The sequence below is a fragment of the Mustelus asterias genome, unplaced genomic scaffold, assembly GCF_964213995.1.
Source record: "Mustelus asterias unplaced genomic scaffold, sMusAst1.hap1.1 HAP1_SCAFFOLD_35, whole genome shotgun sequence".
NCBI classification, from domain to species: domain Eukaryota; kingdom Metazoa; phylum Chordata; class Chondrichthyes; order Carcharhiniformes; family Triakidae; genus Mustelus; species Mustelus asterias.
In genome coordinates, this window is record NW_027590117.1 from 1,122,833 (window position 1) to 1,146,846 (window position 24,014).

At 45.6% G+C, this 24,014-nt stretch overlaps 1 protein-coding gene and 1 non-coding gene across 2 annotated transcripts in view; one reads left to right on the forward strand and one right to left on the reverse strand.

Annotated features, from left to right (window-relative positions):
* LOC144482317 (uncharacterized) overlaps positions 1-24,014 on the forward strand; it is a 474,174-nt gene that overhangs the window by 407,473 nt on the left and 42,687 nt on the right. The window lies entirely within an intron of this gene.
* trnad-auc (transfer RNA aspartic acid (anticodon AUC)) lies at positions 13,016-13,087 on the reverse strand. Its single transcript has one exon. It is a non-coding gene; the product is annotated as a tRNA-Asp (tRNA).

Sequence of the window (24,014 nt, forward strand, 5' to 3'; positions counted from 1 at the left end):
TGGAAGAGAGAAGGTTGTCTGGTGAAACATTCAAAAGTTGTGGGTCAGAATCTCATCGAAGTCGGCGTTTTAGGTAAAGTTTGAAGAAATTAGGAACTGGCGTATCAATGCTCTCGGAGAAGTGAAGCTGCCGCCTCGAACTTCATAGAATGCCGACAGGGCAGAACGAGAACATTCGGCCCATCGGGCCTGCACCGACAACAATCCCGCCCAGCCTGTATCCTCGTAACCCCACAGTGTCCCCTGACACTGAGGGACTTTTGTAGCATGGCCAATCCAGCTAATACGGCACTAGTTCTCATGGCTGAGCAAGACAAAATCTGCTTTTCGGGCCGCAAATGAAGCTGGCGTCTGCTTTGGAGGTTCTGAAACCACAAGTTTACTCCTGTCCAAAACTGGTGCCCTGAATTGAATTTCAGCTCGAGCTTCCTCATCGGATTGGAAATATGGGAGCGTGGAATTGTTCTGGACAATTCACCCCTCAAGCCTGTGTGCGAAGCTTCATTTGGTTCCGTGATCCTCAATACGCTGAATGAATCATCAGTTCACAGGCAATAAGGCGCTCGAACAAATCCACAACCGACGAGGATGGGATTCGAACCCACGCGTACAAAACACAATGGATTGTGTTCATCGCCTTAACCACTCGGCGACCTCATCATGCAGTGATTGCTCCCCAACTGTTTTAACATCCGTAACAAAGAACACATTTCTCCCGCAGGAAAATGTTGCCTTTCTGCTTTCTCGTTAATCTTGATTCGCTGTTACTTTTCCATTTGATGTAAATCCAGAGAACGGAAAGAGAGAGGCAGTTAACCTCTCTGGTCCCGGTTTGGTTTTGAATTCACCGAACATGACCCTGATGTAAAAAGCAGCCAATGCTGTGAGTTTGTAGCGCAACGGTAGAGCGTCTGACTTCAGAGTAACGGGCTGCATGTTCGAATGATGGAGCTTTTCTGCGTATGTCTTTGGATTTTGGTTTCTTTGCGATTGTTCCTGAAATGACAAATTCCAAAACTATGATCCAAATGAAATTTTTGGGATGATCCAGTTCGCATGTTCAGTTTATTTTTAGCACGCTTTCATATTTAAACAATGTGTCAGAGATATGATTCGTCCATTGTTTGTAAAATTGAAGCAAGGTACACAGTCCCAGTTGTTTCTGGGAACCATCAATGGGTAGAGCTGACTGGTGGTGATTTGAGCGGAGAATTCACACCTCAGGCAAAGAGCAAGGCTGAGAAGGCGCGGCCTTCATGAACAATCTCAACCGATACGGGAATTGATCCCGCGCTGTTGGCTGAATAAACTGTCCAACCAACTGAGACAAATACGCTGTGCTACTCGTTAATGGAAATCAAGGTGATGAAGCAAATTTACTGTCGAGAAAGCCCAAATTTGCCCTTGGGCAACAGCAGAATGCTTCTTCTTGATGGAGTGAGTACGTGATAGCAGAGGATCGTTTTGATCCAGCGACCTCTGGGTTATGGGCACAGCACGCTTCCACTGCGCCACTCTGCTTCGAAAGTTGATGCCTCCCTGCTTATTACTGCTGCCCGCGAGCCAGGAAACGATTCACTGTCTCTTTTTATTTCAAACAAGGCCCATGTGTTGGGAAGTTCACAATGGCTGGATAATAACACATAACATCACCCCGAATGTAAGAGACAGAGAAAGACAGACAGAACAGCAGTAAAAGACTATTAGGACACACACACAATGAGAGACAGAAAAGCTTCGAGCAAACCAGCAAGATACTGAGATGGAAAAGCTGATTATATATGAAAAGGGATTTTCTGTTACACAAAGATCGGCCCTTTTGAATTGTATGCTCTGTTGTGTAACTGTGCTCTCTGCTGTGTAACTGTTCTCTCTGTTTGGAACTGTGACTCTGTCGTTGACAGATCTTCACTGTGGTTCTGACAAATTCTTCCCTGTTGTGTAAATGTGTTCCTGGTTTGTAAATATGATCCGTCTTGAGCAGAAGTTTTCATAGAACATAGAACATAGAACATAGAAAGCCACAGCACAAACAGGCCCTTCGGCCCACAAGTTGCGCCGATCACATCCCCACCTCTAGGCCTATCTATAGCCCTCAATCCCATTAAATCCCATGTACTCATCCAGAAGTCTCTTAAAAGACCCCAACGAGTTTGCCTCCACCACCACCGACGTCAGCCGATTCCACTCACCCACCACCCTCTGAGTGAAAAACTTACCCCTGACATCACCCCTGTACCTACCCCCCAGCACCTTAAACCTGTGTCCTCTCGTAGCAACCATTTCAGCCCTTGGAAATAGCCTCTGAGAGTCCACCCTATCCAGACCCCTCAACATCTTGTAAACCTCTATCAGGTCACCTCTCATCCTTCGTCTCTCCAGGGAGAAGAGACCAAGCTCCCTCAACCTATCCTCATAAGGCATGCCCCCCAATCCAGGCAACATCCTTGTAAATCTCCTCTGCACCCTTTCAATGGCTTCAACATCTTTCCTGTAATGAGGTGACCAGAACTGCGCGCAGTACTCCAAGTGGGGTCTAACCAGGGTCCTATAAAGCTGCAGCATTATCTCCCGACTCCTAAACTCAATCCCTCGATTAATGAAGGCTAGTACGCCATACGCCTTCTTGACCGCATCCTCCACCTGCGAGGCCGATTTAAGAGTCCTATGGACCCGGACCCCAAGGTCCTTCTGATCCTCTACACTGCTAAGAATGGTACCCTTCATTTTATACTGCTGCTCCATCCCATTGGATCTGCCAAAATGGATCACTACACACTTATCCGGGTTGAAGTCCATCTGCCACTTCTCCGCCCAGTCTTGCATTCTATCTATGTCTCGCTGCAACTTCTGACATCCCTCCAAACTATCCACAACACCACCTACCTTGGTGTCGTCAGCAAACTTACCAACCCATCCCTCCACTTCCTCATCCAGGTCATTTATGAAAATGACAAACAGCAAGGGTCCCAGAACAGATCCCTGGGGCACTCCACTGGTCACTGACCTCCATGCAGAGAAAGACCCCTCCACAGCCACTCTCTGCCTTCTGCAGGCAAGCCAGTTCTGGATCCACAAGGCAACAGCCCCTTGGATCCCATGCCCTCTCACTTTCTCAAGAAGTCTTGCATGGGGGACCTTATCGAACGCTTTGCTGAAGTCCATATAGACCACATCCACCGCTCTTCCTTCGTCAATGTGCTTGGTCACATTTTCAAAGAACTCAACCAGGCTCGTAAGGCACGACCTGCCCCTGACAAAGCCGTGCTGACTACTTTTGATCATACTAAACTTCTCTAGATGATCATAAATCCTGTCTCTCAGGATCCTCTCCATCAACTTACCAACCACTGAGGTTAGACTCACCGGTCGGTAATTTCCCGGGCTGTCCCTGTTCCCTTTCTTGAATATAGGGACCACATCCGCAATCCTCCAATCCTCCGGAACCTCTCCCGTCTCCATCGACGATGCAAAGATCATCGCCAAAGGCTACGCAATCTCCTCCCTCGCCTCCCACAGTAACCTGGGGTACATCCCATCCGGTCCCGGCGACTTACCAACCTTGATGCCATTCAATAGTTCCAACACATCCTCTTTCTTTATGTCCACATGCTCGATCCTTTCTGTCCTCCGCAATCCAGCAGTACAACCACCCAGATCCCTTTCCACCGTGAATACCGAGGTAAAGTATTCATTAAGCAGCTCCGCCATTTCTAACGGTTCCGCACAAACTTTTCCCCCTTCACCTTTTAAGGGTCCTATGCCTTCATATCTCATCCTTTTACTCTTGACATATTTGTAGAAAGCCTTGGGATTCTCCTTAATCTTACCCGCCAAGGTCTTCTCTTGACCCCTTCTCGCTCTCCTAATTTCCTTCTTAAGCTCCTTCCTACATCGCGTATACTCCTCTAAATCCTTAACACCTCCTAGCTCTCTGAACCTTCTGTACGCCTCTCTTTTCTTATTTACCAGGTTCATCACAACCTTCGTGCACCACGGTTCCCGTACCCTACCAACACCCCCCTGTCTCATCGGAACGTTGTCATGCAGAGCTCCAGACAAACATTCCTTGAAAATCCTCCACTTTCCTTCGGTACTTTTCCCCAAGAATGCCTCCTTCCAATTTACCCGTCTAATTTCCTCCCTGATGACACTGTATTTCCCTTTACTCCAGAGAAACACTTTCCTAGCCTGCCTGACCCTATCTCTTTCCAATGCTATCGTGAAGGAGATAGAATTATGATCGCTATCCCCAAGATGCTCACCCACCGAGAGATCCTCCACCTGTCCAGGTTCATTAGCCAGCACCAGATCAAGAACAGCCTCTCCTCTAGTAGGCTTATCCACATACTGTGTCAGGAAACTCTCCTGGACACACCTAACAAACTCCTCTCCATCCAAACCCCTAGCCCTAGGGATATTCCAATCTATGTTTGGGAAATTAAAATCTCCCATCACGACAACTCTGTTATTCCTACATCTCTCCAGGATCTGTTTCCCCATCTGCTCCTCAACATCTCTGTTACTATTGGGCGGCCTATAGAAAAAACCCAGCAAAGTTACCGACCCCTTCCTGTTCCTAACCTCCACCCACAGAGATTCGGTAGTCAGTCCCTCCACGGCGTCCACCTTCTCTACAGCCGTGACACTATCCCTGATCAACAGTGCCACTCCCCCCCCCTCTCTTGCCTCCCTCCCTGTCCTTCCTGAAACATCTAAAACCCGGCACCTGAAGCACCCAGTCCTGTCCCTGAGACATCCAAGTCTCCGTAATGGCCACCACATCACAATTCGAAGCAGCAATCCACGCTCCAAGCTCATCCACTTTATTCACTACACTCCTGGCATTAAAATAGACACATCTCAGACCTTCAGCCTGAGCACTTCCCTTCTCCCTCACTCGTCTAACCTCCCTCTTACCCTGTCTACATTCCTTATCTATTTGCGAGCTAACCTCCTCGCTCTCAGTCCCCTCATTTCGATTCCCTCCCCCCAACCTTTCTAGTTTAAAGTCTCACCAGTAGCCTTAGCCAACCTTCCCGCCAGGATATTGGTCCCCCTGGGATTCAAGTGCCACCCGTCTTTTTTAAACAGGTCACACCTGCCCCTAAAGAGGTCCCAATGATCCAAGTACCCAAATCCTTGTCCCTTGCTCCAGTCCCTCAGCCACGCATTAATTCTCCACCGATTCCTGTTCTCACTCTCCCGCGGCACAGGCAGCAATCCCGAGATTACTACCTTTGCATTCCTCTTTCTCAGCTGTCTACCCAACTCCCTATATTCTCTTTTCATGACCCCTTCCCTCTTCCTACCTATGTCAGCAGTACCTATATGCATCACGACCTTGGGCTCCTCTCCCTCCCCCTTCAGGATTTCTGGGACTCGACCAGAGACATCCCGGACCCCTGCACCAGGGAGGCAAACCACCATCCGAGAGTCCCGTCTGTGTCCGCAAAAACGCCTATCTGACCCTCTCACCGTAGAGTCCCCAATTAGCACTACCCTCCTTTCCTTACCCCTTTGCACTACTGGGCCAGGCTCAGCTCCAGAGACACTGCCACCGCTGCTTCCCCCAGCTGGGCTGTCCACCCCAGTAGTACTCAGACAGGAGTACTTATTATTAAGGGGCACATACACCGGGGTGCTCACCATCACCCGAGCTTTCTCCTTCCTCACTGTTACCCAGTTACCCTCCTCCCGTGGTCCCGGTGTGACCACCTGCCGATAGCTCCTGTCAATGACCTCCTCACTATCCCTAACCCGGCGAAGGTCCTCGAGCTGCAATTCCAGTTCCCTAACATGGTCCCTTAGGAACCGCAGCTCAACACACCCAGCACAGATATGGTCGTCTGGGAGGCTAGGAGCCTCCAGGACCTCCCACATCCTACATTGGGAACAACATACTGGCCTGACAGTCATAATTGCCCTTTTAAACACAGGGAAAAAAGTGAATGAAGATTATTCCTCTCTGTTCCAAATTATTTCTACCAAGGTATCCGGAGAAAAGTAACTTATAAATAATTTTTTTTAAAAATAAGAAACTCACCCCTGCTCGCCCTTTCTGCCTAAGCCCGATGAGCCAAAGCCCCTCAGTTCTCACTCAGCTCCGTCTCACTCCGCTGCCCGCTCCCAACGCTGCCCGCTAGATAGTGGGACCTGCCTTTTAAACCTCCTGTGCACTAAAAAAAAACTCAAGAGACCCTTCCCAGTAAACCCCGCGGCCACTGCCGGTTGCGCGCCAAAATTTAAAACTAAATTAAATAAATAAATAACACCCGCGGGAAAGTACTTAAAACTAATTCTTACCCCAAAAATCCTGTCACCAGTCACAGCTCTGCCTTTCTCCACAGCAACAAGAGGACTAACCTCCCAACTAACTGACTTATATAGAACTTTTGACCCTTCCCAGTAAACCCCGCGGCCACTGCCGGTTGCGCGCCAAAATTTAAAACTAAATTAAATAAATAAATAACACCCGCGGGAAAGTACTTAAAACTAATTCTTACCCCAAAAATCCTGTCACCAGTCACAGCTCTGCCTTTCTCCACAGCAACAAGAGGACTAACCTCCCAACTAACTGACTTATATAGAACTTTTGACCCTTCCCAGTAAACCCCGCGGCCACTGCCGGTTGCGCGCCAAAATTTAAAACTAAATTAAATAAATAAATAACACCCGCGGGAAAGTACTTAAAACTAATTCTTACCCCAAAAATCCTGTCACCAGTCACAACTCTGCCTTTCTCCACAGCAACAAGAGGACTAACCTCCCAACTAACTGACTTATATAGAACTTTTGACCCTTCCCAGTAAACCCCGCGGCCACTGCCGGTTGCGCGCCAAAATTTAAAACTAAATTAAATAAATAAATAACACCCGCGGGAAAGTACTTAAAACTAATTCTTACCCCAAAAATCCTGTCACCAGTCACAGCTCTGCCTTTCTCCACAGCAACAAGAGGACTAACCTCCCAACTAACTGACTTATATAGAACTTTTGACCCTTCCCAGTAAACCCCGCGGCCACTGCCGGTTGCGCGCCAAAATTTAAAACTAAATTAAATAAATAAATAACACCCGCGGGAAAGTACTTAAAACTAATTCTTACCCCAAAAATCCTGTCACCAGTCACAGCTCTGCCTTTCTCCACAGCAACAAGAGGACTAACCTCCCAACTAACTGACTTATATAGAACTTTTGACCCTTCCCAGTAAACCCCGCGGCCACTGCCGGTTGCGCGCCAAAATTTAAAACTAAATTAAATAAATAAATAACACCCGCGGGAAAGTACTTAAAACTAATTCTTACCCCAAAAATCCTGTCACCAGTCACAGCTCTGCCTTTCTCCACAGCAACAAGAGGACTAACCTCCCAACTAACTGACTTATATAGAACTTTTGACCCTTCCCAGTAAACCCCGCGGCCACTGCCGGTTGCGCGCCAAAATTTAAAACTAAATTAAATAAATAAATAACACCCGCGGGAAAGTACTTAAAACTAATTCTTACCCCAAAAATCCTGTCACCAGTCACAGCTCTGCCTTTCTCCACAGCAACAAGAGGACTAACCTCCCAACTAACTGACTTATATAGAACTTTTGACCCTTCCCAGTAAACCCCGCGGCCACTGCCGGTTGCGCGCCAAAATTTAAAACTAAATTAAATAAATAAATAACACCCGCGGGAAAGTACTTAAAACTAATTCTTACCCCAAAAATCCTGTCACCAGTCACAGCTCTGCCTTTCTCCACAGCAACAAGAGGACTAACCTCCCAACTAACTGACTTATATAGAACTTTTGACCCTTCCCAGTATACCCCGCGGCCACTGCCGGTTGCGCGCCAAAATTTAAAACTAAATTAAATAAATAAATAACACCCGCGGGAAAGTACTTAAAACTAATTCTTACCCCAAAAATCCTGTCACCAGTCACAGCTCTGCCTTTCTCCCTTTGTGTGAAATGTTCTCTGTTGTTCTGTGAAGATGTTTTCTGTGGGAAAACAATGGACGGAAATTTCAAGGCCGCCATTTCTGAGGGTTGCTTTCAATTCCAGGTTTGTTTGGGGCGAATGGCCTACTCCTGTTTCTGTTTTCTATCCATGTGCCTATGTGTTAAATCAGTGAATTTGAATTTCACCAGCTGCCATGGTGGAATTTACTCCGTGTCCCCAAAGATTAGCGCGGGCCTCTGGATTACCAGCCCAGTGACATCACCTTTCATCCCTGCAAACAAAAACAGTTCATTCAGCTCAGTATTAAACCTCTTCCTGAGGAGATTAGAATTCCCGCCGCAGAATTTCAATTCGCCGATTGATGCAAATCATTTTGTTGTAGTTTGGAACATTAACAATTTATCCAGATCAAACATACATCGTGGAATAGTTCTAATCTAAAAATACTAAGATAAGTGAGAATTAAATGAACAAAGTTACAAGGAAAGTAATTCTGTTTGGAACTAACGGTGGATTTCAGTTAACGGGCGAGAGCTCGGTTTTCAGGAGGTTCCACCAGATTTCTGTATAAAGAGAAAGGACTCAAACCTGCAATTGTTAGATAGCAGCATGGAAAGTAGCGAAATTAATCGGCTGCATCGATGACTGTATCGGTGCCGCGTCCTGCTCTCGTCTGCACCTGGCCAAAAAAAATAGCTACTTTCCTTCCAGTTACCACCGTCGCACATTCACATGGTCCATCTCTGACGCTTCCCTACCCTTCCTTGACCTCTCTGTTTCCAATTCTACACAGACTGACCACCAGTAATTAAAACCCTACCGACTCACACGTCGAGTACAAATCTTCATTCCCCGCGCCCTCTAAGGACGCCATCCCCATTCTCCTGGCTTCTGTACCTCTGTCGCAACTGTTCCCCTGATGCCTCTTTCCAAAGCAGCGCTCCTGACATGGACTCCAGCTTCCTGAAACCAGGGTGACTCCATCCCCACCCTCGGTGTTTGACTGGGCGCTCAACCGTGTCCCATTCATCTCTGATCGAGAAAAAACAAATTACTACAAGATAAGTCCAATCAAAATTCTGATGGCAGCAGGGAAGAAACTGTTCTTTAGTTGGTTAGTGCCTGTCCTCAGACTTTTGTAGTTTTTTCTCGACGGAAGCCGGTGGAAGAGAGCGTGACCAGGCTGCGTCGCTCCATGATAAAACTGGCTGCTTTTCCAAGGCAGCGGGAAGTGTCAATAGATGGGAGGCTGGTTTGCGTGATGGACTGGTTTCTTTCACGACACTTTGTGGGTTTTTTGCGGTCTTGGCCAGAGCAGGAGCCACAGCAAGCTGTGATGCAACCAGAATTAATGCTCTCTCTGGTGCGTCTGTCTGTATTCAGACTGTGCTTTGCATTGTCTGCTGCTCAATGAGGATTGGGATCTTTCTGATTCTGTCAGCTGAACTGTGCGTGTACAAGTGACTTGTTCTGACTGTCAGCTTCCGGAACTGTCAAATAGTTTATAAATTAATTCTGTATCTGTCAATTTTTGACACTGACTTTCTGTATCCCCTCATTTTAAATCACTGATTAATTTTCTTTATTGATTCCTGGGATGTGGGAGTCGCTGGCTGGGCCCGCAATTATTGCCCATCCTCAATTGTCCTTGAACTGAGCAGCTTGATAGGTGACCTCAGAGGGCAGCTCAGGGTCAACCACATTGCTGTGGGTCGGGGGCCACATTTAGGTCCAGACCAGGTAACAAATCATTCCTTAAAGGACATTAGTGAACCAGCTGTGTTATTTTATGAAAATCGAGTCGTGGTCATTGGACTTTTAATTCCAGATGTTTTTATTGATGTCAAGTTTCACCATCTGCCATGGCTGTGTGTGTGTGTGTGTGTGTGAGAGAGAGAGAGAGAGATTCTCACATAATCAGTCTGTTTGTGAGTTTGGATTAATCCTTTATATTCCCTCATAAACACGGTGATCCCTTGTCTTTGTGAATTCCTCCGATACACTTGTACCACTGAGACTCTGGTGTGCGGATGGAGGGTGGGGTGAGATTTGGAGGCAAATGGGCCAAATGGCCTCTTTCTGCACTATCGGGCTTCTATGATTCTGTAATCAATGCCGCAGGGTGTTCAGCGTAAAAACAGTCGATTTTAAAGCACGTGTGTAGGAAAGTGAAGGGTGAACTTGTGTGCGTGAAGATCACAGAAAAGCTCTGTCTGGTGCTGCGTCCAAGAGACAAGTTTTGGGTTGTCAGTAAATGAACTCCTGTAATGAAGGTACAAAATCAGATACAGGAAATGCTGGAAATATTCAGCAGCTCCGAAAGCAGCTGTGAAGAATTATTCCTGTCGCCAGGATGAAATCCTCCAATTGCATAGTTCATGTTGCTCAGACCTCTCAATCATAGCGCCTTCTTGCAAGGAACACGAAGGGCGGGAATTGGCTCTTTGTTGACTTGAGCAAATAGAGCAATGCACCAGCCTCGTAAACAGGTAGATCCCGGTTTCAAATCCCAGCGAGAACCTTGAGTCCTTTCAAGTGATCAGTGCAATTGTGCAAGTCACAATGTCCCACCCTTGCTAGTCAATATTGTCTTTACCTTTACAGTGGATGATCTACAAAGATGAAACAAATACATATTTCAAGACTCCCCACAAATAGGTTTACTATTTATTGACATGATCCAGGTATTTTCATCATCATGCAGAGAAAAAAATAACCTGCAATAAACCCAATGTTGTAAATTCTACAAATACAGCTTTCCATTTTTTTTCCTCAGGAAATTTCTAACACAGTCGAATGGCCTTACAATCATACAATCCCAACAGTGCTGAAGGAGACCATTCTGCCCATCGAGTCTGTATCGATTCTCCAACACACATCCACCCTGCTAATCTACCTATATAAGCACCTTGAAGACCAAGGAGCAATCTCGCATGGCCAATCCACCCAACCTGCTCATCCTTGGACTGTGGGAGTAAAGAGGAGCACTTGGTTTCCTGAGATAACTTGCCTGGGTGAGTGCAGTTTGAACAGCACTGCAGACGTTTGGCACCATCCAGGACAAAGCTTCCCACTTCTTTCGCTTCCCAAGCATAAATATTCACTCCCTCCACGACAGCAGTGTGCACCATCTACACGATGCACTGCAGCAACTCAGCAAGGCTCCTTTGCCAGCAGCTTCCAAACCCACGACTACGACAGCCTGGAAGGACAAGCGCAGCAGACACATCAGAATGTTGTTGCAGGGCACTGATATTTATTTATTGATTGTAGCTATTTATAAATTGTGTTGTTGCGTGTGTGTTCTTTAATCTTTTTTATCTTCCAAAAGAAGTGAAATATCTAATTGAAAAATAAGTTACTATTTCTAACCCAACCAGCGAACGTTGTATCAAACTTAAAGAAAGCCCCCGGCGTTTGCGATTTATTCTCGAGTCAATGGTTCCCTGGGAGCCGAGTGAACAGAAACAGCACGGAGAGATGGCAGAGCAGGAAATGTCGGTGCCGAAGCTGAATCACATCAATGAAACAACAAACTGTTTGCCACTAATCTGATCAAAAATCGGACTCTGGTGGGATTCGAACCCACAAGCTTGAAATGCCTAACTTACCATTATTTTGAAGTCTTACGCGTTATCCATTGCGCCACAGAGCCGAGTGCCGGAAGCTTATTTTACTTGTCCATATATGGATTTTTGACAATGTAGAAACGATTCTTAAGTTCAATAATCTCAGAGTTAAAGCGTCAAGAACTGTGAAGAGGAACTTCATTGATTGCAACTCGTGTTGGAACATCTTATGTCTGTTGAGACAGCTGTGGAAATATATAGCTTTATACAGGAAATGTGTCCATCACAGAATGATCCTCCCTTTCTCTCTTCCTCATTCTCCTGTACAGCTTGGAAGCAAATCTCGCAGGCTTGATAGTCGGGAGACACATTCTACTCTATCTGTCACAGGGCTGATCAGAACCTGTTCCCTGTTCCAGTGAAACAGCTGCACAGAACACAACGCAAAGCTGGAAGCTGGAAATCTGAAACAAAAACAGAAAATGCTGGAAATGCTCAGCGGATGAGGCAGCATTTTCGATTCATGGAGATTTCTGGAAAACAAGCTCCTGAAGCACAGCACATCTGCACAGTTTAAAGGTTCCCTTCATCCACAATGGAGGCTTCATTCTATGGTTTTGAACAATCCAAATTTGAGAATGTGCATTGTTATTCTCGTCGCCACAGCCTGAAAACCACTTCAGGCATTGATGTCGCCCTTGGATTTTAAATTTGTAAATCCATTCTCTACCTTTTAAAGCTACTATTGAAACTATATCTGTCACCCATTCAGTTCTTTGTGAGTGAGAAGCAGAATTGAAGATATATTTGGATAATTTTCCTTTGACTGAATTTGTACAGAAGCATAAAGGCGGGAATCACACACAGCACTTCATGAAAATGACCCCCTAAAAGCTGACAGTGTTTAATCAAGGGATGGTTCTATTTATTCATTTATTATTAATGGAGAATAGAAAAGTTGGAACTGAATGCAATCTGGGCAATATAACTGAGCAAAGTGAAACACAATGGGGACTGGGCACGATAAGCCTCCCATGGGCAAAAGACAAAGTGGAGGTGCGACGTTGGCTGCCTTGTGAGACGGAGCAGGGAGACGTTGTCGGGTGCAGGTACATAGGAAAGGGGGAGTGCTAAGCGTTTAATGCTCACTTACAAGCAAAAGGTGTAATGCAGACTGCAGTCTGGATATTCAATCCTTACTATCCGAAACAGCAGTGATTCAAAATGCTACTTGGTTCAAAATAAAATACCAACCGGCACTAATACATTCACTTATTTATCATAATTTATCATAATTTAAATGATTTAATTTAATTACAGGGGATAGCAGGGTACGGCTAGATTTCAAAATGATATGGCCAACAGATGTAGTATTTCGAAATTCCACCGTCCCAGGTTCAATATAATGTGAACAATTCTTGTCTGTTGTGTCCCTCTCTGATGTCCAAACTTCAGTCGACCAGAGTGTACAATTTGACATAATAAAAATGCAACAAGCTCCCCGTCGGGGAATTGGACCCCGGTCTCCCGCGTGATAGGCGGGGATACTAACCACTATACTAACGAGGAAGCGATGTTTTGCGTACTGTACACTTGCCACTTACACTTTCAGAGCGACAACTGAGTTCGGACGAGATCAGTTCGTTTCCCCAATTCGGAGTCCCATTTTATGCCGCAAACAGCGGCTCTCACCAACCGACTTTTGGATTAGCAAGAAAGAGAATGAGATGGATGCATGAAAAAAACAAGAATCAAGCGGAGACAGAAAGGTGCGTTTGCCGTTCATTTCAAACTGCATGTTCTTATTAATTCTGGAGGAAAGACGGCCTGTGTTGAAATCTGAACAATCTGGACAATCTCAGCTGGTCTCTCTCCACAGTTGATGTCAGACATGCTGAGATGTTCCAGCATTTTCATTTGTTGTTTCAGACTCCAGCAGCGGCAGTATTTTGCTTTTATCTTGTCTCGAAATGCGTTTTTTTTCTCCAAACTGCTGGAACTTCCGAAGTGCTTTACAGCTCAGATGCTTTTCTTTAATTCTATTGTCTTTTGTATAGCCCGAGGTGTAGGTGCGGATTGAGCAAAAACAGAAAATATCATCCCCAATCTCACAGGATCATGGAAAAATTATTTCTGTGGCTTTGACCATCTCATCAGTTGTTTGATATAGATACTCAGCTCAAAGCTGCCTCAGTTAAAATCTTATTGGTGCATATTTCTGTGAGCCACCGGAAAATGAGCGAAGTTTCCAACCCGTTTCTGAACTCATGAAGTTGAAGTTAATTATTCTCTGTCTCCGATGATAATTTTAAGAAGCTCAATTAAAGCTCTACTGTCCATGGTTCGGCCACGGATTCGAAAACCAAACAGATTTCCAAGCAGTGTCTGCAACATAGAACCACGTAATCCCTGCAGCGCAAAAACACGCCTTTCGCCAGAGTCTGATGTGATCTGATCAGTTGTTTCATTTCACTTGATTTGATTTATTTTTGTCACATGTTTTCGCCTTCAGTGAAAATTATTGCTTCTTGCGCGGTCGACAGACAAAACATTCCGTTCACAGGGAAGGAAAGGAGAGAGTGCAGAATGTAGTGTTACAGTCATAGATAGAGTGGAGAGAAAGATCAAATTAATGCAAGATAAGTCCATTCAGAAGTCTGATAGCCGCAGGGAAGAAGCTGTTCTTGAGTCGGTTGGTACGTGACCTCTGGCTTTGGTATCTTTTTCCCGACGGAAGAAGGTGGAAGAGAGTATGTCCGTGGTGCGTGGAGTCCTTAATTATGCTGGCAGTTTTGCCGAGGCAGCGGGGAGTGTAGACAGAGTCAATTGATGGGAGGCTGGTTTGCGTGATGGATTGGGCTACATTTATAACATTTTGTAGTTCCTTGCGGTATTAGGCAGAGCAGGATCCATACCAAACTGTGACAGGCTCAGGAAGAATGCTTCTTTGGTGCATCTGTAAACGCTGGTGAGAATCATAGCTGACATACCAAATTTCTTTTGGGAATGAAATTCCTTTGTTTTGGGCATGGAAAGTAGCTTGCCTGGCTGGGAATCGAACACAGGCCACGGCGGTGAAAAGCGCCGAATCCTTATCACTGGACCGTCGGAAAGTGCGTGCGGCCTCACCAGGCTGCAGCATTGCCTTCCAATCGGACTTCCGCAGTCAAGGGCACTCAGCCTCCGATCTTCGGGTATCTTCATGGCACACGACAAAGCAGGATCGCCGAGCAGAAACTGACAGGCAACTTCCACATGCATGATGAAAGCCTCAACCGGGATCCTGGGTTCAAGCCACACAACAAGGACACACAACCCTCACCATACTCTCTGAGTTTGCAAAATCCTTCTAACTCTCCTGATTTGAGAGAATTCACACCTCTTTAACCGGTGATTATCCCTCTCTCCACCCTTGCTGTCTATATCTTTACCTGAAAACACTCGCATTCTAACCATTGTCCACACTCCAATCTGTAATTATCGTACTATTGTACTTGTGTCTATCGATGCCGTGTTTGTCAACCTCCCTCAACTCATCATTGGCTGCAGCCTGCTGAATCTAGGGAGCAGACACTGCCGGCCTCAGAGGTTTTTACAGTTACTGAGCTGGGAAACTCCAATTAATCCCTGAGAATCCACAGCACAGAGCGAGAGGAGAGGAAAGCCTGTCCTGGGAGCTGTCAATCTGAGACACAGTTTGACCCTGTCAATGTGCAGATGTGAACCTGCTCCTTCCATTCCCAAACTGTTATAACCAGGAATACAGAACGCCCAGTAATGACCAGCTTGTTGCAATGTGTTTGAATGAACATGATGTGATATCATCGAAGCAGCATTTTGAAGTATTCATTCAATGTATTCTGATGAAATGTATTTTTATGCTCTGTGTGCATTCTTATGCCATAGAATCTTCCTCTGACATGAGACCGTGTTTTGCCTTTGTGCCTTGATGCTGCTTTTAAAAAAAATGTTCATGTTATGAATTTTCTCATCGAACCATAGGAAGAATTATAGAAAAATAACAGCACAGAAGGAAGCCATTGAACCTATCCTGCCATGCCAGTCCAAGGACACAGTAAGAAGTCTCACAACACCAGGTTAAAGTCCAACTGGTTTATTTGGTAGCAAAAGCCACTTGCTTTCAGAGCGCTTGCTGCTCCTTCATCAGGTGAGTGGGAGTTCTATTCACAACAGGGCATACAAAGACACAAACTCAACTTACAAAATAATTAAGGACAGGTGTCCTTATGCCTGAATGGAGAAAAATTAGCATGATTTATTTACCCATCAGAAGAGATGGTGTGGAAAAAATTCATGCAAGTGTCTTTAAATCAAAATTTACAGAGGCAGAGCTATGTAATCATCAGTTTTTATCAAAAACAGTTTATAACAAATGGGGTTCGAACCCACTCGATCTTAACTCCAATGCCTTAACCACTCGGCCATCCTGGTAGGATATTTAAAGTCACGTGGACACAAACGTCTGTCTCTCCTTCTCTGTTTGATTGATGGATTGAAAATGTTTCTGCAACTATTTCTGCTCTCAGAGACTGTGGAACTAATAAGATGTCTCTGCTCTTCACAACTGTTACTCAGCTGACAATGTACGGACTGTGAGAAGGAGCTGGCGACTCTCTTCCCTGTAACTTGCGTGGAGGAGACATCACATTTATTCACTTTCCTTCAATAATTTGTCTGTGGAAACAAAATATATTTTAAAATTCAAGTACAGGTGAGAGAGAAGCTACAGATTCCGTCAGTTTAATCTCTATTAATAATCATTGTGAGCGGTTTGTGAGGCTGCAGCCAGACTCGAGCTCTGATTGGTCACTCACATTTCAATCAGATTCGTAACCAATGGGAGGATCAGGGAGAAGAAATGGGAGGTTTTGATTGGTTCACATTTTCAAATTGGAAAAACCCACCAATTTCAGTGCAGGAAAAATACAAAATAACGGAACGCCTGAATGTTCAGGAAACTATTTCAATCTCACACTTTATAATCTGTTTATTGTATTTTCCGCCACAGAATCCTGGCGCTATTTTAGGCGTTGGTAAGAAAATGTCATCGATGTATCTCGTGTATAGCATCGGTTGAGGGTCCCGTGCGGTGAAGAAGTCTTGTTCGAACCTGTGCATGAAGATGTTGGCATATTGAGGTGCGAATTTGGTCCCCATGGCTGTTCCGTGTGTCTGGATGAAGAACTGGTTGTTGAAGGTGAAGATATTGTGGTCCAGGATGAAGCGGATGAGATGTAAAATTGCATCTGGAAACTGGCAGTTGTTGGCGCTGAGCACTGAGGCCGTTGCAGCAATGCCATCGTCATGGGGGATGCTGGTGTAGAATGCCGAGACATCCATTGTGACGAGGAGCGCTCCTGGTTCAACTGCTCCATGTGTGCCGAGTTTCTGTAGGAAGTCCGTCGTGTCGCGACAAAAGCTGGGGGTTCTTTGTACAATGGGTTTCAGGATGCCCTCGACATAGCCGGAGAGGTTCTCGCACAGGGTCCCATTGCCCGATACGATGGGACGGCCTTGTATATCTTCGGGAGGCAGTAGAGATCTCCAACGCGGGACTACGTGGGATGAGAGCACGGAGGGTGTTCTGAAGGTTTTAGGAACAGTTTGAATTTCTCAATCTCTTATTTATAACCCGCGGTAATCAGACCTCGTTCAGCAATTTAAAACGGAGCAAATCTCAGCTCAGTGGAAAAGCAGAAACATAGAAATTACCAACCAACCCCTTCACACAGGCTTCACAGGGTCAGAGGGAAACGGCTGATTTCAGATCCTCTCCCCGAAAGCTGCCGGGAATGTTACAATGGAAGGTTTGGAGAGAATCCCCGACTCGATCCCGCCGGTGGAACAGGCAGCTTTGTGTCCGGAGAATAGGGAGCGCCGGGGGGAGGCAGATCTTAAAGCGCTGCAATGGACTCAGGTCCTGTGTGTGCAAAAATCTCTGATTCCGACCTGTGGGAAAGCTGCGGAATAAACAGATCAGCCCGAAAATAACCTCTTCATTCCAGTCTTTACTCTGTTCCGGGAGCGGCTCCCAGATCACCCGAAATAACGAATAAATAATCGTATTATGAATTTAATTCTGCTGCTGCGAAACTGTGTATATAGTTATCATTAAATCTAAACAACTACCTTCCGATGTGGTGTTTCTCCTCATTGTCCATCATAAATCCCAGACTGGAATTTAAAATCCGCTCTCAGTTCAGTTTGATTGTCCCTTCAATGTGAAAGTGTGTGTAAGGGGCGGGTATGAAGTCCCATTCACAGCATTCTGCACCGGGACAAATCTCTGTCTTCCAGAAAGAAATTTCTCATTAACCCAATAAGGGAAAAGATGGTGGGAGGAGAGAGTGACAGAGAGAAAGAGGGAGAGGCAGCGACACCAGCGGTGGGAGGAAAGCGTGACAGAGCGAGAGAGAGGGAGAGACAGCGACACCACAGGTGGGCGGAGGGAGTGACAGAGAAAGGGAGAGGCAGCGACACCAGCGGTGTGAGGAGAGAGTGACAGAGCGAAAGAGAGGGAAAGGCACCGACACCAGCGGTGGGAGGAGAGAGTGACAGAGCGAGAAAGGGAGAGACAGCGACACCAGCGGTGGAAGGAGAGAGTGACATTTTTAAGCTATAAACCAATAAAAACTTCCAATTCCTTCTCTCTGGCTCTCCGATTGCTTCAAAGTTGGATTGACATGAGAGTGACTAATCCGAGCCTGACCTTTGCTGTCACCTCACAAACCGCTCACAATGATGATTAACAGAGATTAAGCTGACGGAATCTGTATTTGAGTTACAAAATGTATTTTGTTTCAACAGACAAATATTTGTAGGAACCGGAATAAATGTGATGTTTCTTCCGGAATTTACAGGGAAGAGAGTCACGAGCTCCTTATCACACACAGTCCGTACATTGTCACTGACGGAGCTCAGGGACACAGACAGCTCATCAGTTCCACAGTCTCAGACAGCATAAATTGTTCCAAAGACGACAAATTTTGAATCCATCAATCAAACAGAGCAGGAGAGACAGATGTTGTGGCCATGTCACCCCCAACTCAGTACAACAAATCCCAGTCCAGATTCTCACCCACTATCAGATAATCACAGTGTCAATCCCACAATAGAGCAGCCTTAGAGACTGACAGATGAGAGAATAATTCTCAAACACAGGTTCAGTGTCAGGAGCTGAAAAATACAGACTGTTTGCTGCACTCATTCACAGGAGCTGTGTCTGAGTGATAGGGAATAATTCTGACACACCAGTAATATCACTGAGAGATTTAGAAAGAGCACAAGACACACACAGTGAAAAGCATACTAATGGAAGATAAGAGAGTGAGACGTGACTGAAAAATATCAAATTAAAGCTATAATTTCAAACAGCATCATAGACTTACATAGATAATTAATTCCACTGACAGGTACAGAATGAAGCAGCAGTGCACTTAAAGTTGCATCTGACCGATATATCTTTATAATTGACACCCTCAGAATTACCCCCAGTCAAATTCAAATACAGAATAGTACCAGAAACAGAAACTTTTGAAATTATTCCCACAGTGACTGTGTGTCCTGGGCAGACCATAACTAAGTGGATGCAATGAACCATGAGGACAAATCCTACCATGTACACCACCAGGCAGCTCATGGCTCCACAATGTGATTCTGCGGTGGGACAGCACTTACCAAACAATCTTCATTACGCTCAGAATTACACCGGCAATGTAACGAGAAGAACAGAGTATAAACAAATCAGCATCTTCCTTTTCAGAGATGGGAAGGAACCACTGTGCTCAGTGCTTTTGTTGTGTTCATTCATGGGATTTGGGCATCACTGGCTAGGCCAGGATTTATTGCCCACCCATAATTGCGCTGGGAAAGGTGGTGCTGAGCTGTTTGCCTCAGCTGCTGCAGTCAGCATGTACATGCACAGTGCTGTCGGGAGGGAGAGGGAAAGTGGGCAGGATCGGAGAATCATAGAATCCCTACAGTGCAGAAGGAGGCCATTGAGCCCATCGAGTCTGCACCGACCACAGTCCCATTCTGGCCATATCCGCATAACCCAACATACTTACCCTGCTACTCCCCCTGAAGAAGTGACAATTTAGCAATCCATTAGTATCTCGGATACATTCATGGAAGAAAAGTAATTGAATCCCACAGTGGCCCATCGAGACTGCACCGATTTCCCTGTAAACCTTTCAAATCTGCCTTTCCCGATATTGAACAAACACATCGGAGGGACTCACACACATCACGTGTGAACTCCTCCGATAAACATTGAGTGGTTTACCGTGAGCTGGTTCTATTTACTGTATTCAGACACACATCTGGCATAAAAGTTCAGGATGTCATTCACACACATAGTTTTCTGCTCTGAAATCAGGTGTGCTCCTTCGGTAACACGATGTGTTTCTTTTTTAACTTTATTAATATAGGATATGTGTGTCGCTGGCCTGGGAAGCATTTAATGTTCAAAATTAATTATCTTTGAGAATTTGGCGGGGAATTCATTCTTGAGCCACTGCAGTCCATGTGATGTTTGTACACAAACTGTGCTGTTAGGGAGGGAGTTCCAGGATTGTGAGCCAGCCACAGACTCTGCGTCATATTTGCAAGTCAGGATGGTGTGTGCCTCTGAGTGTAACTTGCAGGTGGTCCTTGTTTCTCTGTATCTGCTGCCCTTGTGCTTCCAGGTAGGACGTTTCACGGGTTTGGATAGTGCCTGGCACAGGAGAAAAAGCAATATCAGGAGTGGAATTTGAACCCACACCTCCGGAGAAGACCATGACAATTTACGGACTGTGTGTGATAAGGAGCTCGTGACTCTCTTCCCTGTAAATTCCGGAAGAAACATCACATTTATTCCGGTTCCTACAAATATTTGTCTGTTGAAACAAAATACATTTTGTAACTCAAATACAGATTCCGTCAGCTTAATCTCTGTTAATCATCACTGTGAGCGGTTTGTGAGGTGACAGCAAAGGTCAGGCTCGGATTAGTCACTCTCATGTCAATCCAACTTTGAAGCAATCGGAGAGCCAGAGAGAAGGAATTGGAAGTTTTTATTGGTTTATAGCTTAAAAATGTCACTCTCTCCTTCCACCGCTGGTGTCGCTGTCTCTCCCTTTCTCGCTCTGTCACTCTCTCCTCCCACCGCTGGTGTCGGTGCCTTTCCCTCTCTTTCGCTCTGTCACTCTCTCCTCACACCGCTGGTGTCGCTGCCTCTCCCTTTCTCTGTCACTCCCTCCGCCCACCTGTGGTGTCGCTGTCTCTCCCTCTCTCTCGCTCTGTCACGCTTTCCTCCCACCGCTGGTGTCGCTGCCTCTCCCTCTTTCTCTCTGTCACTCTCTCCTCCCACCATCTTTTCCCTTATTGGGTTAATGAGAAATTTCTTTCTGGAGGATAGAGATTTGTCCCGGTGCAGAATGCTGTGAATGGGACTTCATACCCGCCCCTTACACACACTTTCACATTGAAGGGACAATCAAACTGAACTGAGAGCGGATTTTAAATTCCAGTCTGGGATTTATGATGGACAATGAGGAGAAACACCACATCGGAAGGTAGTTGTTTAGATTTAATGATAACTATATACACAGTTTCGCAGCAGCAGAATTAAATTCATAATACGATTATTTATTCGTTATTTCGGGTGATCTGGGAGCCGCTCCCGGAACAGAGTAAAGACTGGAATGAAGAGGTTATTTTCGGGCTGATCTGTTTATTCCGCAGCTTTCCCACAGGTCGGAATCAGAGATTTTTGCACACACAGGACCTGAGTCCATTGCAGCGCTTTAAGATCTGCCTCCCCCCGGCGCTCCCTATTCTCCGGACACAAAGCTGCCTGTTCCACCGGCGGGATCGAGTCGGGGATTCTCTCCAAACCTTCCATTGTAGACCATGACTTAGACCACTTGGCCATCCTGGCTTTGCATGGTGCCTGGTGCAGGAGAAAAAAATCGATGTCAGGAATGGTATTTGAACCCATGCTTCCACAGGAGACTGCGATCTGAACGCAGCGCATTGATCTTCATGGCATTTGAATCTCGATGTGCTTTTGCATTTTTCAACACCAACCAGAGTCCTGTATCTGAATCCCATCCCTCCCCAAGCCGCCGGGGGGTGAGGAGTTTCTCATTGCTGCATTGCCCTGTTTGCTCAAATCCACAATGATCCAATTCCCACCCCACCTGTTCCTTACACGAAGGTGTCGAGAGTGTAAGATCTGAGCAACGTGAAGTATCCAATTGGAGAGTTACATCCTGGCGACAGCATTATCCCTCCACAGCTGCTTTTGGAGCTGCTGAATATTTCCAGCATTTCCTCTTTCTGATTTTGTGCTCTCATTACAGGAGTTAATTTACTGACAACCCAAAACTTGTCTCTGGGGCTCAGCTCCAGACACAGCTTTTCTGTGATCTTCTCACAGACAAGTTCACTCTTCACTTTCTGACACCCATGCTTTAAAATCGGCTGTTTTCACACTCAGCATCCTGAGGCATTGCCTTCAAACCTCACCCCACCCTCCACCCACCCACCAGGTCTCAGTGGTATAATTATTTCTTAGGAATTCACAAGGGCAAAGGGATCACAGTGTCCGTGTATGAATACAAGGGGTTAATTCACACTCACTGAAAATGAGTGAATCTCTATCACACACACACCCACGCACACACACACACACACACACACATACACACACAGCCTCTCACAGACGAACACTCACCCATCTCCCACCACGACAGATGGCGAAATTCGAAATCAATAAAAATATCTGGAATTAATGGCCTTGAATCGACTTTCGTAAAACTAAGACAACTGCAGCACTAATGTTCTTCAGGGAAGGAATTCTTACCTGGCCTGACTTACATGTAATTCCAGACCCACAGCAACGTGGCTGCCCTTGGAGATGTCCTCCCAAGCCACTCAGTTCAAAGGAAATTTGAAGGCCTTGGCCTTGTGGTATCATCACTGAAATCTAAAATTTAGCTTGTAGTCGAGGGACCCGGGTTCAAATCCTGCCACGGCAGCAGGTGGAATTCGAATTCAATAAAAAAAATCTGGAATTAAGGATCTCCTGATGACCATGAAAACTTTGTTGATTGTTGTACGAATCTATCTGGTCCTCTGGGGACCAAAATCTGCCGCCTTTACACAGTCTGGCCGACATGTGGTTCCAGAGTCACAGCAATGTGGTTGACCCTCAATTGCCCGCAGGCAACTAGAGTTGGTCACTAAATGCTGGTCAGCCAGTGGCACCCACGTCCCATGAATTATTAAAAAAAATTGCAAGCCCAGTCAGCAACGCTGAAAAAAATACACCGGAGATTCAGAATGAGGAGATCCATCAACTCGTTTACAATCCCACAGATTGCAAATGCAGAATGGATTCCAAACTAATTTACAGTTCTGGGAGTTGACTGCCAGAACAAATGTACACGCGCAGTTCTACCAACAGAATCAGAAAGATCCCAATCCTGGAACAGCAGCAGATAATGCAAAACATATTCTGAATATGACACAGATATAAAGGTAAAGTCACCATAGACCCAAATGACCATCCGCCGTTTCCCATCTCAATAGGGAGAGCTTAATGGTGATGATTTAGCCTCAGGATTACCACACCTCAGGCGAGGGGCAAGGCTGAGAATATCTCATGTGCTATCTAATAGCACATCTGCATTGTCTTTGCCGTAAATTTGTATCAACTTCTTGTTTTCAGTTATAAACCGGAGGATACAGTATGCTTTATTAACGGCTCTTAAAAACTGTCCTGCCACCTTCAATGACATATACACATGTCCAAATATGTCCCGCTGTTCTTGCACCCCCTTTTGGAATTAAATCCTTTATTTTATATTGTCACTTTGTGTTCTTCCCAACAAAATGAATCACTTCATTCATCATCTGCCACATGTCCTCCCATTCCACCAACCTGTCTGTGTCGTTTCAGAGTTCTACTGGAATTTCTGTAGCTCTTTTCACAACCATAGGACGTCCCAAAATACTTTAATGATGACAAAGTATTTTTGAAATGTAATCGCTGCCCAATTGCTGAACTTTTCAACTGTTCGTTCGACGACATCAGAAATTCCCATATGGACGGGGAATAGTTGCTGCAGCAATGTCTCTATGGCACAAAGAATGGCATTTTTGATTTGATTTGATTTATTATTGTCACATGTATTAACATACAGTGAAAAGTATTGTTTCTTGCGCGCTCTACAGACAAAACATACCATTCATAGAGAAGGAAACAAGAGCGTGCAGAATGTAGTGTTACAGTCAGACTTTGGGTGCAGAGAAAGATCAACTTAATGCAAGGGAAGTCCATTCAAGGTAAGTCTGTGAATTCGGATGTTCAGAATCCCGTCGCAGAGGGAGGTGCCGAGGCCCAGGCCACAGAGTTGGGAGATGAGTTTCGTGGGAATAATAGTGTTGAAGGCTGAGCTGTAGTCAATAAATAGGAGTCTGACATAGG